The sequence below is a fragment of the Bubalus kerabau genome, chromosome 1, assembly GCF_029407905.1.
Source record: "Bubalus kerabau isolate K-KA32 ecotype Philippines breed swamp buffalo chromosome 1, PCC_UOA_SB_1v2, whole genome shotgun sequence".
Taxonomy (NCBI): domain Eukaryota; kingdom Metazoa; phylum Chordata; class Mammalia; order Artiodactyla; family Bovidae; genus Bubalus; species Bubalus kerabau.
Window position 1 is genome coordinate 226787832 of NC_073624.1, and position 13962 is coordinate 226801793.

The 13962-nt window shown below is 41.1% G+C and overlaps 1 protein-coding gene across 25 annotated transcripts in view; it reads right to left on the bottom strand.

Moving 5' to 3' along the window:
* PPP2R2B (protein phosphatase 2 regulatory subunit Bbeta) overlaps positions 1–13962 on the bottom strand; it is a 705283-nt gene that overhangs the window by 129020 nt on the left and 562301 nt on the right. The gene's annotated exons all lie outside the window — the stretch shown is intronic.

A 13962-nucleotide genomic window follows, 5' to 3' on the forward strand; every position in this document is an offset into this window, starting at 1 on the left:
CCACACTGCACTGTGGTCTCTAGGAACAACTGGAGAGAACAAAAGGAAAAAGCACGTTCAGATTCTTTTGTTTTGGGCAATAGAAAATGAATTTCCTTATGGCTCAGGGAAATGGCAATTTTCTTTGATAATTTCTACCAACCACAGACTCTTTTCCCACCCATGGCCTTCTGCCTCCCCCTTTCTTCTACACCAAGAAACTTCCCCAAATGGGGTTCAGTTGCGGAATCTAAATGAAGACTGAAGGCTGATGAGCAGGGTTGAGATGCTTGAAGCTCAGACATCAAAAATGAAGGGACACGACTCAAAGGAACTAATAGGGAAACTCCAGGAGTTGGAAATTCAAGGAGGAACCCTGGAAATGCTCCCCCTTTTCTGGTAAGCCCACCACACCCTTCTAGAAGAGCAGGGCTTTACTGCAAAGAGAAAAGTGCTGAGAAAACAGGGTCACGAGGCCAGAGCGGAGAGGGAAATTTGTACTGTATATCTCTAAACAGAGAAAATACACAGGCGCCAGGAACTCAGATCACAGATAATTGCTGAAGGAATGCCAGCCTGCCAAGCCTTTCTTCAATACTGGTTATCCCTGGAGGAACGCGGACAGGTAAATTACCTATGATTGGATTTATTAGGGCTATTTTTAGAAAAATGTCAGAGGTTAATTCCTCTGCAATTATTCCCCCACAGGGCTCCAACAATCACTACCCAGAGTGCAAATGAGTTAAAAAAAATAAAAAAGGAGGCGGGGGAATTATGACTTTGGCCTTTGACAGAGGTACATTCTGAAGATTGTGTCCATGTAAGGAAAGCGAAGCGGAAACAGTGAGCTGGAAAACTAAAGCAATTACCCCTGAATAACTCAAATCTCAAATCTTACTTTAACATCATCATTTCAGGATTTTCTTTATATGCCTGATTGATTCAGGTAAGTAGTGTGAAATTCTCCACTTTGCTTCTAACTGTCCTTTTCCATACATGAAAATGTTTTGAATGGTCATTCTTTGTGCAGAAGAAAAAAAGAATAAGGGATAACGTATAATCACTTTCAAGCCAGGCGCATTTAAAAGAATAATTCATGATTTCTGTTCTGGCGTCTTAGATGACTGACCCCAGTGGTAGCAGGTTCAAATCCTACAGGGCCACGAGGGAATGGGGAGTGAAGGAAATCAGGTGAAGTAGGAAGCTTGCATCTCCTCTTAAAAGACAAGTGGCTACTTGGCTCAAGCCAACTGTGACTATGAAATATTACCTGTGTTGCCAGATATTCTGATTTTTTTAAAAAAACTTTTTATTTTATATTGGAGTATAGTTGTTTAACAATGCTGTGAGAGTTTCAGGTGCACAGCAAAGGAAATCAGTCATACATATACATTCTCCCCCACACTCCCTTGCCATCCAGGCTGCCGCATAACACTGAGCAGAGTCCCTTGTCCTATACAGTAGGTCTTTGTTGGTTATCCATTGAAAATATAGCAGTGTGTACATGTCCATCCCAAACTCCCTAACACCCCTTCCCCTCATTTCCCCCCCTTGGTAACCATAAGTTTGTTTTCTAAGTCAGTGAATCTGTTTCTGTTTTGTAAATAAGTTCATTTGTATAATTTCTTTTTAGATTCCACAAATACGGGATGTCATATTTTTTTTAAAGAAGCTGGAAACCCAGAGCTTTACATGAAAACCTCTTCAGTTTTATATAGTGGCAACCAATGATTTTTTTTTGAGTGCCATGACATTAAAAAATATATATATAATCCTGTCTATCAGATTAAAATGGTTTATGGGTCACCCACTTCTGATTTCTAGTCTCTAGAGTGCTCCTTCCAGAAAAGGCCACTCCATTCCTTATTGACAATCTCAACTGGACATCTGAGCCATTCATTCAGGAAGAGCCCTCCAAATGAATACTACCTTAAGGAAACACAAAATAAACTGCATGGCTCTTCAGTCCCTGATGTAAGTTTAGAAGACCCGTTTTTAGAACAAGAGCCCGAGGAGGAGCAGATAAGCCCAGCAAGGCTGGGAAGCCAGTCACCTTGAGTGAATGATTGACCACTTTCCTTTGTTAGAGTTTGCATGTCTTAGCAAAGCACTCTCATGTACAGAGGGGACAAGAAGCCTGTTTAATGTTTCCAGTTGCCTCAGAATGCCCTGGTTGAGAAACACTCGAGTGTTAGGAGACACTTCTCACGTTAGTGGCTGCTCTGGCTTTTCAGTGAGTGGCTAGCAAAGAGGTTATTCACCAAGCTTCCTGGCTTTGGGGAGAAGCTAAAACAGACACTGCTGTTTCTTTTCACTTCCAGGCTTCTGTCAGGCACTAAAAAACGAGCCAGATACCTCCCTGAGGGAAAGAGAAGCAGGGAGTAATGGGAGGGTGATGGGGAGCCCCGGCTTGGGACTTAGAGCTGTGCTCATGTCTTCAGGGCTAAGATTCTGCTTGCGTGTATGGGTGTGTGTGCTAAGTCACTTCAACTCTGTCCAGCTCTTTTCAACCCCATGGACTGTAGCCCACCAGGCTCCTCTGTCCATGGGATTCTCTAGGCAATACTGGAGTGGGTTGCCATATTCTTTCTTCAGGAGAGTTTCCCAACCCAGGAATCGAATCCACATCTCCTGCATTGCAGGTGGATTCTTTACCCACCAGGAAAGCCCCAAGATTCTACCTAAGGGCATCTGAAGCCCTTCCTCTCACCAGCAACATGAACACAGACGGAGTTCTACATGGATTCTAGGGCCAGTGTATTGAACTAAGAGATGAGTCTTCCCTTTTGGTGACGCTGAGTATTGGAAGGGAGAGGTAAGTAACTTTTTCTAAGGTTGGTCTCTGGCTCAGTTTCTAAGAAAATGTCACTCCAAGGGAAACAAAACTTAGTCTCCCAAGGATGACATGCATGTTGTCTTTTTGCCTGGATTCTGTGAAAACGTCTTCACTTTCTAAGACGCATATGGGTCAAATCAAGGTGGGATTCAAACTCAAGTCTAAGCCATGTGATCCAAGGCAGTATTATTAAAACTCCGCACTATGGGCTATCAGGTTTGTCCCCTGATATACATAAGGAGGTATATAAATGCCTCCTTTGTTTTCCAAGTGTTATCATTGTGCTATGTCTCCCTTGAGGAACTTATCAGAGAAAGACTGATTGGCATGGCAGGATGCTGAAATCCCTTAGTCTTTTGCCAAGTCCTTACCTTGCTTTTAACTCTGCCAGGGAGCTGGTCTGTATACTAGGCCGTTTATATCTGGGTATTGTGTTCTTCCCTTCAAAACATATGCCACGGCAACTCAAGTTAATACCTGTTTTGAACTTTCTTGTTTCCTGACTCATTTATCATGGCTAAGCCAATAGGTGTAACCAGAGTATTTTATTGCCCTATCCATCTTTTGCGTATCTTCATTTATGACTGTTTAATAATTGATGCAAAACTCATGAATCACCCACATTCCAATTTCAAGAGAGGGAAACTTTGGATACAATGCTCTTGTGCTTGCAACATGCTCTTGATAGAGCAGTGTAAATTAGAAAACATACACTGCTCAAGACAACATGACTTCTGTTGAGTACAGAAAGAAGATATGGCAATAACAATAAACCAGCAAACTCAGAGACAATAAGGTCTTGTGAAATCTTGGTCAACAGAAGTCAGTTCATCAAGTTCAACTAAAGTTCAATTCATCAAGTTTGATTAGAGGACATTTTGCCTTTAAATGATAAGTAGTCACTGCAACTCACATTCTTAAGGGTGCAGCCGAGTCACGTTATTATGCAAAAAGTTATACACTTGAGCATTTTTCTCTCTGTTCTATAAAGACGTGAATGAAGTGCATGTTTTTGACTAAAAACAAAAAGCAGACGCCAAAAGCAGTTATAGAGGTCAAGTGTAGTTAACATGATTTTTTTTAAGGAAGCCCTGGGAGGTATGATGTTTGCCCTGCTCCACATCTGTTCGTGCTGATTTAATTTCCACAAGATGGTGGCCTGGTAACCCCATTTCTAGCTCAATAGGCACTGTTCGAATCAAGTTTTTCATTTTTAAAATCAATCTCACCATCCTTCAAAGGTTCCAGACTAACAAGTTCACACATAAAATTTCCATTTACCTGAATAATAGAAGCTGACTCGGCATTTATATGCACGTGATTGTGAAGTTGAAGAGAAGGAAGGATCGATCCTCTTGCTCATGCCATAGACTCTCCTGGTACCATGCTAGGCTGGAGTCTATGCAATGCCAGGGCTCACTACAATTATTAGGCGCTGCATAGTTCAATAGCAGGGTGACTATTTTGATGAAACGATGCTCAGTGTAGACTTAGGACCTAAACCCAAGTCCTCTGATAGGACAAGATCTTACTGACCACATCACTAGCACTGACCTCTCAGCATCCATCACAGGGGTTAAAATAAGATCGTAATACAATTTAGCCTTCAGAGCCCACTACATGTTTTATCTTTCATCTTGGAAACATCTGGAGATAATATGGTAAGGTCATATACGGTACTTGTATCAGTGGACTAGTGCTGGGCGAGCAATATTTGGCTTTCTTCCTGACAAGGAGGTCGGTTCTAGCCGAGTCTGCTGTTTCTTCTGCCAGGGCAAAGATACCAGCAAGACTGGGAAACGGGTTTCCCAGCTGATGACAATGGGGCGAAATGGCAGTAGCTGCCAGCAAATCTGTGTGGAGAAGGACTGGGGGGCTCTTCAAGGCTGAATGCTGGGGTTAATGCAGTGGTTCCTGCAGTGAGGGGACTTGTGGAGCCTTTGTCATGCGCACAGGGCTTTCCAGTTAGATTGGCCCTGACTCTGTGGATCATTAAATTAAACAGGATTCTTAGACTCCCCAGTGGGCATTAAAACAACTCCTTCCATCTTGACAACACTGTGGACTCCTCCTTGGGTTCTGGTTCACAGTCCAAAGTCAGCATCCATTTTCTTGGAAAAGGTTTTCTATGGATAACTGAAATAGTACACTGGAATATATTTCACATCAAAATGGCAGGGGGAAAGAAGTCTGGTTTTGGTCAAACAAGACTAAGAACTGCTCTACTACTGGGATCGTGTTCAAAATGGTTACATTGAAAAGATGTTAATATACTGTAAAATTTTAAAAACTCAGGTAATAAAATAGTATGCCTAAAATGATCTCAATTTTGTAAAGTATTTACATTTTAAAATGTATTTTTTTCAAAACTGGTAAAGTAATATATGGGCTTCCCTCGTGGCTTGGTGGTAAAGAATCCCGCTGCCAATGAAGAAGGCACAAGAGACTCATGTTTGATCCCTGGGTGGGGAAGATCCCCTGGAGAAGGAAATGGCAACCCACTCCAGTATTCTTGCCTGGGAAATCCCATGGACAGAGGAACCTGGTGGGCTACAGTCTATGGGGTTACAAGAGTCAGACACGACTGAGCAACTGTGCACATACACAAAGTAGTATATACTTCCATTAATACCAAAATGATGATTAGGATATAACATGACATATTCCGCCCAAAGAGAGTAATTAACTCTTATATACACACAAATAATCATAGGAAAAAGTCTATCAGAAAGTACAAAATGATATTGTTTGGGGGTAGGACACAGATGTTTAAATTTACTCTTTTATAGCCTTCTAATTTTTCAGTATTTTCTAATTTTTTTTACCTTGATCATAAATACTTGAACAATTTTTAACTTTTAAGCAATTTTAATTGACTTTCAAGTTGAATACAAGATTTTAACATTTACCTCAGTGACTTTTTAAAAATTTGCTTTTTAATTCCCATATAATAAAATTCACTTTTTGCAGCATATAGTTTTATGAGTTTGGATAAATTCATGTAGATGTGTATCCACTATCACTGTCATGAGATAAAACAGTTTAATCACCCTCCTCCTAAGAAGTTCCTTCATATTGCCTCTCTATAGTGAACAATTTTTCAAAAAGGAATACAATTATGGGAGTGAAATGAGCTGACAGGTATATAAGGGCTTCCAAAGGAGTGTGTGTAAATACAGAGGCTTAATGCTACTGGTCTCTACCCACATGGCTCAATTCAACTTCTAGTCAATGATCATTTTCTAGCTAGGTGGAGTCAGATTTTATTTTTTCATCTTATTGCTTAGATAGTATCACTATTTATAATTTTGTTTTTAGAGTACTGGGAAGCTCAATTCATCAATATATCTTTATTAACCTATATCACAAACTAGGTTTATGCATGAGGTTTTCTGCCCTCTGACTCAAATGTCCCTTTGCCTTTAATTGGGATCTTTGCCTTTAATTGCCATCTGAGTCCTTGGTTCAGTAGCATTAACTTCTTAACTTGACATTACTTGTCATTTTCCTTTAGCTCGGTCCTAGTGACAATAGTAGTAAATAGCAAGTTCTGAGAAGTGATAACAAATGGATCTAATCTTGCTCACCAATTTTGATCTACTGGCAGAAGCTGCCCATTGAGAAAGACTGAGGTCATAGCTGGGCTTGGTGGGAGAGTGTTGTGATCCGTTGGTCAAGTCTGTCATGGGCACTGGCAAGTAAAGAGGCTGTACATGTCACACGCTTGCTATTCTGACCTAGTATATAGAATATACACATTCTGTTGGATCCAGAGTTGATTCCTTTGTCACCTAACTGGTGTCTGGATTTCAGCTACTGGATCTATTCCCTTTCATTTGGATATAATTAATTCTGTGTATACTGGTTTAAACTTCAGTCTGGCACTGGTAATCCTCTTCTAGGAAAGAATACAAGAAGAAGAAGGGTCTAACAGCCCCAGTTCCCCAGACTTTATCACAACTGGTGCTTCCTATTTAACCACAAGCACAGTGCTGGAAAAGGGGCACAGTTTAAACGTCAGACCTGTGAAGACCAAGCTCATGAAGGGCCGAGAGTGTGCTATGGCTAATACTCTTGTTTGGCTGCTCCTCTCCACTGCCTTTCTTCCTTGCTTGTCCCACTGTAAAGGCTAAAAATGCAAATTGCTTTTCAGCCTCTCCTCTGGCTAGGGATGGCCGTGTGACCCAAATTTGGCCAATAGGGCACATAGAAAAGTCTCTTGGGGGGCAGGGAGGCAAAAAATCTGGGAAAAATTTTTCTTCCCAGAATAAAAGGAAGCAAGCAAGTGATGGGAAGCCTTCTGGCTGCATTGACATACTCCTTGTATACTACTACTTTGGATGTGGTTCTATGTAGCCATATGTGGAGCTGTGGCAGCCATCACGTGACCATGAGGTACAAGGCCAAGCCAAGAGTCTGAGTCTGACAGATGGAAGAAAGGGACAATGTCCCCAGTGACATCACTTAACTGCAAAATCCTACCATAGGAGAGCCTAAGTCTGGACTTGTTAAACAAAAGATAACTGGCAGTTTAAGCCACTGCAAGATAGACTTTTTGCTATGTGCATCTGAATGCTTACTAATAGACATGGCTTTCCATCTTTGTTTTCCCCATAGCATTGTGTACAGGGCCAGATTATTAATGTGCATTGAATTGGAAAAAATGATCTCTTGTCCTGCCACCTCCAGGCACAAACTCTCACACTCACATTTTCATTTCCCTCTATCATACAACCAATTTTCCTTCCTACATACTTAGTTTCCAATATTGAAGTGTTTGTTTTTTCCCTCTTTCCCTGTGTGGCAAATGGAGCATTAATTTTTGACCATTCAAATATGAAATCAGTTTACTGGGATAGAATGCCTCCCCCTGCAATTTATCATGGTGTCCATCATAAAATTATGACTTCAAATGGACTTAGCTATATCCTCTGTTGGAGCCAAGTTTCTCCCAGCTAATGTGTAGTAAGCCCACTATGCTTGCTGAGCTGTGAAAATCCAGATGGTAGGAAGCAGGTGAGTAATGAATGTCATGCTGTTCCCATTAAAATGCACACAGCTTCCCCACACTGACCAAATCCCTAGCACTAACCAGGTCTGAGACAACCCAGGACATGTGGGTTCATGGAGATTGCCTTTCATTCAAAACAAGTTCCAGTAACACAGAAACTGAGAAGAGAGACTTTTCTGGTGGTGGAACAAAACTTGGCTAAAGGGCAAAGGAATTTGAAAAATTGTAAGTCCTCTAAGTACAGAGAAAGCCAGTGGGAGATCGGTAGCAGTCCAGACTTGCCTTCAAGCCTGTGTGGTTTATAGTGGAATCTGCTGGAAAGGTGTCTACCATCTGTCACCTACTCTTTCAGAAAGCAGAGGAGTAATTAAGTGCTCAGGTGATACAAATTCTGTCAATCATTAAGATCTGTTATGTTTACAATATGAGATCATCTAGCACTGGCCTCAAAGTCAGTGGGACCCCAGGCCCAAGATGAGAAAGCCCATCACATCTGTGGGGGAACAGGAGCTCCTGGACAGGCATTGGAGTCTCTTGGCATGTCTTGCACCAAAAACTTTGTTGTGCCAGATGCTCTGAACTCAGAAAGACATGGTACCTGCCTTGTGAGAGCTAAAGGAATTTGTGAGTTGGCTCTAATGTCACTTTTTAAGGGACGCCTTGCATGACTTCTCCCCAAACCTAGACAAGTCCCTTTGGGATGCAGCCTCCTAGCTCCCTGTACTTCTGCTCTATCAGTTATCACTGCGTACCATTACCATTTATCACAATGGTAACAGAACCATTTTAAATGCCTTTCCTGGGCTCTAAAATATAAACTCCGTAAGGAACTTGTTCATCACCAGAAAGCCCAGTGCCTAGCTTAGTGTCTTAGTATATAATAGATGCTTCTTAATTTTTTCCTTTAATTGATCATCGAATGAGAGCCAGAAGAGCCAATGTCGAAGTGGACCAACACATAGAAGATGGATAACCCCAAACAAAGTATCAATGAGCAAAATATTTATGCTGGATGAATGTAAGAAACATTTTTAAGGAGTGTGAGGCAAGGGGAAGCTCTTATTTGGGACAGTGAGTATTGTACAACTTTAGAACAAGATGGATTGATCAGTAAAGAAGAGGTTTTGTCCTACAAAGTGTCTGTAGCATTGGCAGGTTTCTATAAATCCTAAGAAGAGAAGAGAGTGGATGGGTTGGTGAACAGAGGGTTCTGGGATAGGGTGTTAGTTGGGAGAGGGCATGTAGTAGCAAGTGAATTTTGAGCAATTAGGTCTGAGATGCAAGGACTCTAATGAACACCTATTATGTGCACATCAGTGGGTTGGGTGCCAGGGATATGCTAACAATACATACCTGGTTTTTGCCTTCAAGGAGCTTTCTACCTAGCAGACCAGGAGGTAGTGCTAAATTGGGATACAGCAAAATAATGTTGGAGAATAGGTTGTTCAAAGACCCTATAATGAAGTTTTTGAGCAACAGAATAAGAATCCTATTGATGGCTTTGGTCTAGAGGGCAATATAAAGTCACTACCGGAACTTAAGATAACTCACATCCCATCCATAGCTCTGCATTCATAAAAATCTCTTGTATTTCTCCAAAGGGCAAAATTAACACTAAATGCACTATGTCCCTTTGTTAAATTCTAGGTAAATTTAAAGAAAAGAATAAAAAATGTTTTCAGATTTTTCCTTCTAAAGTATGACATTTCTATGTCAAGCAAAATAAAAATGCTACTAACAGTTTCTAAGGTAGTATGCTATGATGGTTTTTCAATAGTCTCAAAAAAGATAATGGAAAGTCTCGGAACCAAATGTGCTATTTACAATTTTGTGAATCAGTATTTCTCTTTCCATCTCCATCTCTTTCCTCTCTATTCCTCTTCCCCACCCTTCCTCTCTTTCTGGCTAGGAGTTGCAGTATTTTGAAAATTAGAATAAAATGTTACTCTCTTTTGGATAATGTCCCTGTTTTAAAGACTGAATAGAGTACTTTATACCTAGTAGGCAAATAGTAAAAGACAGAATAAATAAACGTGCTGATTTTTCTCATCAGCATTCATCAGGCAAAGGCATTATAGTACATCCTTACTGCTTTTTTCTATCCACTGAAAACTGGATATGTAGAAAATTCATTATATTCAATTTCATGTTCATGTAGTAGTTTAGATACCAATGAATACTACAAAACATAGAAAGCTCAGAAAAGGCTAAACACTGATAGACTCATTCATCATTCTATTCATTCACTCAGCAAATCTTCACCGAGCACGCCTACTATGTGTCAAGTACTATTCCAGATTGGATATACATCAATTAATCAAATAGATAAAAATATCTGTCCTTATAGAACTTACATTCCACTTGTGGAGAAAAGATAATAATCAAGAAACATAACAAACTGCATCGTATGTTATGTATTATGGGAAGCAAATATAGCTGAGTAAGGGGAATTAAGATTACTTGAGATAAGACGGAGGCTTAGATTTTAAATAGGGTGGTTTCGACAGGCCTCCCTAAGCAGATTTGGAGGAGGAGAGGGAGATGACCATGTAGGTATCTTAGGAAATGCACTCTAGACAGAGGCAAGAGATGGTGAGAAGAAAGGAACACACATGTGTCAGAAGACTAGTGTGGCTAGGACAGTGTCAACAGGGGAAAACAAGCAAATAGACACAAGAGGTTCAGATAATGTAGAGTCTTGCAGACCACAGCAAGCACTTTGGCTTTTGCTGAAAGTGAGATGAGTATAACAATGTCAATGTACCTAATACCACTAACCTACACTTAAAAATACGGTTGAACCTTGAACCACATGGGTTTAAACTGCACAGATCCACTTATACGTGAATTTTTTTCAGGAGTAAATACTACAGTGCTGCATGGTCCACAGTTGGTTGAATCCACAGATACAGAGGGACCATGGATACGGAGGACTGACTATAAATTATACCCAGATTTTCGACTGCACAGAGGGTTGGTGCCTCTAATCCCTGCAGCTGTTCAAGGCTCAACTGTAGTTAAAATGGTAAATTTTGTGTTATGTACATTTCTCTCTGATTTTAAAAAAAAGTGATAAAAAATGAAATGGAAGGCAGTTGGGAGGTACAGAATAGAGAAGCAATATTGTTTGATATTTCACAAGTACCAATCTGGCTGTAGTGCTGAGAACAGACTGTAGAGGGCAGAGGTGGAGTCAGGGAGTGGAATCCAGGTGATATCCTGGTGATAATCCAGGGGAGATGACAGCGGCTCAGACCAAGGTGTTGGTAGTGAAGGTGGGGAGAAGTGGTCACACTGCGGATGTGTATTGAGAGCCGACCTAGTAGGACTTGCTGCTGGATCGGATAGGCATATGAAGGAGCAGAATCAAGGTTGGTTCCAAGGTTTCCACTTTCACCAACTGGCAGGGTGGGTTGCCATCACTGAGATTAGAAGTTTGTGGGTGAAGCAGCCATCTTAGGGGAAGAGTAGACATTTAGTTTCAGGCATGTGCAGTATATAACTGAAGATACTGAGTAGATAATTGGAAATAAGGGTTTAGAGTTCAGGAAAAGGGTCTGAGTTGGCGATAGAAATTTGGGAGTTATTAGCCTTTCAGATGATATTTTTCAGGCCATGAGACTGGATGAGATCTCCAGGAGTGAGGGGAGTAAAAGCAGTGAAGAGGGCCAACAACTAAACCTAAGGGCACTCCAACAGCTAAAAAAAACTGGGAGAAGAGGACGAATCAGGTAAAAAGACAAGGAGCAGCTGGTGAGGTAGGAGGAAAACCAAGAAAGCTTAGTATTCTGGATGCCAAGTGAAGTGTGGAGGAAAGGGCTGTCAATAGTGTCAAACCCAGCTGATGGGCAAGGTAAAAGGCTTCAGCTGACCTTTGGATCTGATCACAGAAGTTACTTTTGACCTTGGCAAGTATAGTTTCTGGGGTATAATGGGGGTGAAGCAACTGGAGTGGGTTTCAGAGGAACGGGAGGAGAGGAATGAGACAGTGATTGTGGACAACTCTTTCAAGGAGTTTTGCAGGACAACAGAAAATGATGTGGAAGATGATGAGCAGTTGGGTCAAGAAAGTGTTCTTGTCTGATCATCAAAACAACAGCATGTGTATATGCCAGTGAGAACATTATTTCAACAGCCAGGGGGAAATGAATGGTGAAGAGATGAAGAGGGTAGAATTGCTGAATGAGTTAGCAAATGAATGTATAAAGAACAAACCAGAAACTAGGACTAGTCCACCGCTAACAGCTGAAATAAAACCTGTACAAGTTCAATTCATACCCAGAGCCAAAACATGGAGAGGAAGACAAATGGATTGAAACTCTACGTTCATACAGGGTTTCACAGGATTCTCAAAACATTTAGAATTGTATGAGCTTCTCCCATAAATCATCTCAGATCACGTGATCACCATGAAAGGAAAACAATTTCTTGATTTTCTTTTTGGTTCTTCTGTCCTTCCTTCTTCTCCTTCTAATTTTTCCTCTTTTCTTTCCCTACGCCCTTTCCATCCTTCCCTCTTTGCTCTCCTTTTTTTCTTTTGAAAAAGGAAAGAAAGAAAGAAAGCAGAGAGCAGAAAGTATTTTATTCCTTTTGCTACACAACTCAAGGTCCATTAGCTCCTATTTGCCTACCAGGCAGAAGACTGCTCACCTGTATTCACTTTAAAATGATGCGACAACTACAAGATCACTTCCGCGTGGGTGGGTAGCCTGACCTCCTTATGGCCTTTCTTGGGTAACTATCCATTACTCCTAATATCTTATAGAAAGAAACAAGTCTGTCGGGGGGAATAAAAAACACCCCACACTCTCATCCTGCCCCATGGAAGATTTATAGACACTTTGTAAATGGCCAGGCCCAGGTGATGGTGCCAGAAACTTTCCAAGTGATTTGTAGATCTCCCTTCCAGGAAGTCAGTCTTTAATGGAAAACTCTTCGACTGCGCATTCCTTTATCACAGTGACTACAGGGAGTGGAATGCAACTGTCATGCAGGAGACTCACTGAAATGAACTGGCTACTGACCTGGCCTCAAGATATTTCAGTCTCAGAAAAATACCAGTATTGCAGAGTTCAGAAAAGCACAGTTTTTCTTTAAGAAAAGAAAGAAAGAGAAGTCGCTCAGTCATGAACACGACTCTTTGCTACAAATCACATGTCCAACTCTTTGCGACCTCACGGACTGTAGCCTACCAGGCTTCTCCGTCCATAGGATTTTCCAGGCAAGAGTACTGGAGTGGGTTGCCATTAGTTGGCTGATTGTGTGCCAGGTATGGCACAAGCCCCTTAATGTATGTCTCTTCCTAAATTGATATTATCATCCTCACTTATTAAACACTTCCTTTGGCTAGGATCTGTGTTTTATGTTTTATATGATGTCATTTAATTGTCACTCCAACTCCATGATTTCAATATCTTCCTCTAAGGGGAAATAGCAGCCCAGAGAAGTTAAACAGCATTCTCAAGTTTGGAAGGCTGATAGAGGAGCAGGGATTGGAACCCTCTCTAGTTCCAAGTTCTTAACCTGCCTCTTGGATCTCCCTTCCTTTTCCTCCACCATCCTTTTTTTTTTTTTTTTAAAGTTTTAATTTTGTATTGCAATACAGGTGATTAACAATGTTGTGATAGTTTCAGGTGGACAGCAAAGGGACTCAGCCATACATATTCATGTATCCATTCTCCCCCAAACCCCCTGCCCATCCAGGCTGCCACATAAAATTGAGTAGAGTTCCCCTATACATCTGGGCTTCCCAGGTGGCTCAGCGGGAAAGAATCTGCCTGCCAAGCAGAAGACCTGAATTTGATACCTGGGTTGGAAAGCTCCCCTGGAGAAGGGACCGGCTACCCACTCCAGTATTCTGGCCTGGAGAATTCCATGAACTCTATAGTCCATGGGGTTGCAAAGAGTCAGATATGACTGAGCAACTTTCACTTTCACCCCTGTACCATAGGTATTTTTTGTCCCCATTCCCTTTTGTCTATCTTTCCTTTTTTTTTTTTTCCTAATCTTTTCCAAATCTTTCATATATCATTACAGGTTGTATTTCTTATTATGGAGAGTGGCTCTTCTGGCATCAACCTACCTTTCCATCATATCTTTTGTATTCCTTGTCACAAGATGACACTTGAGCAAAGTT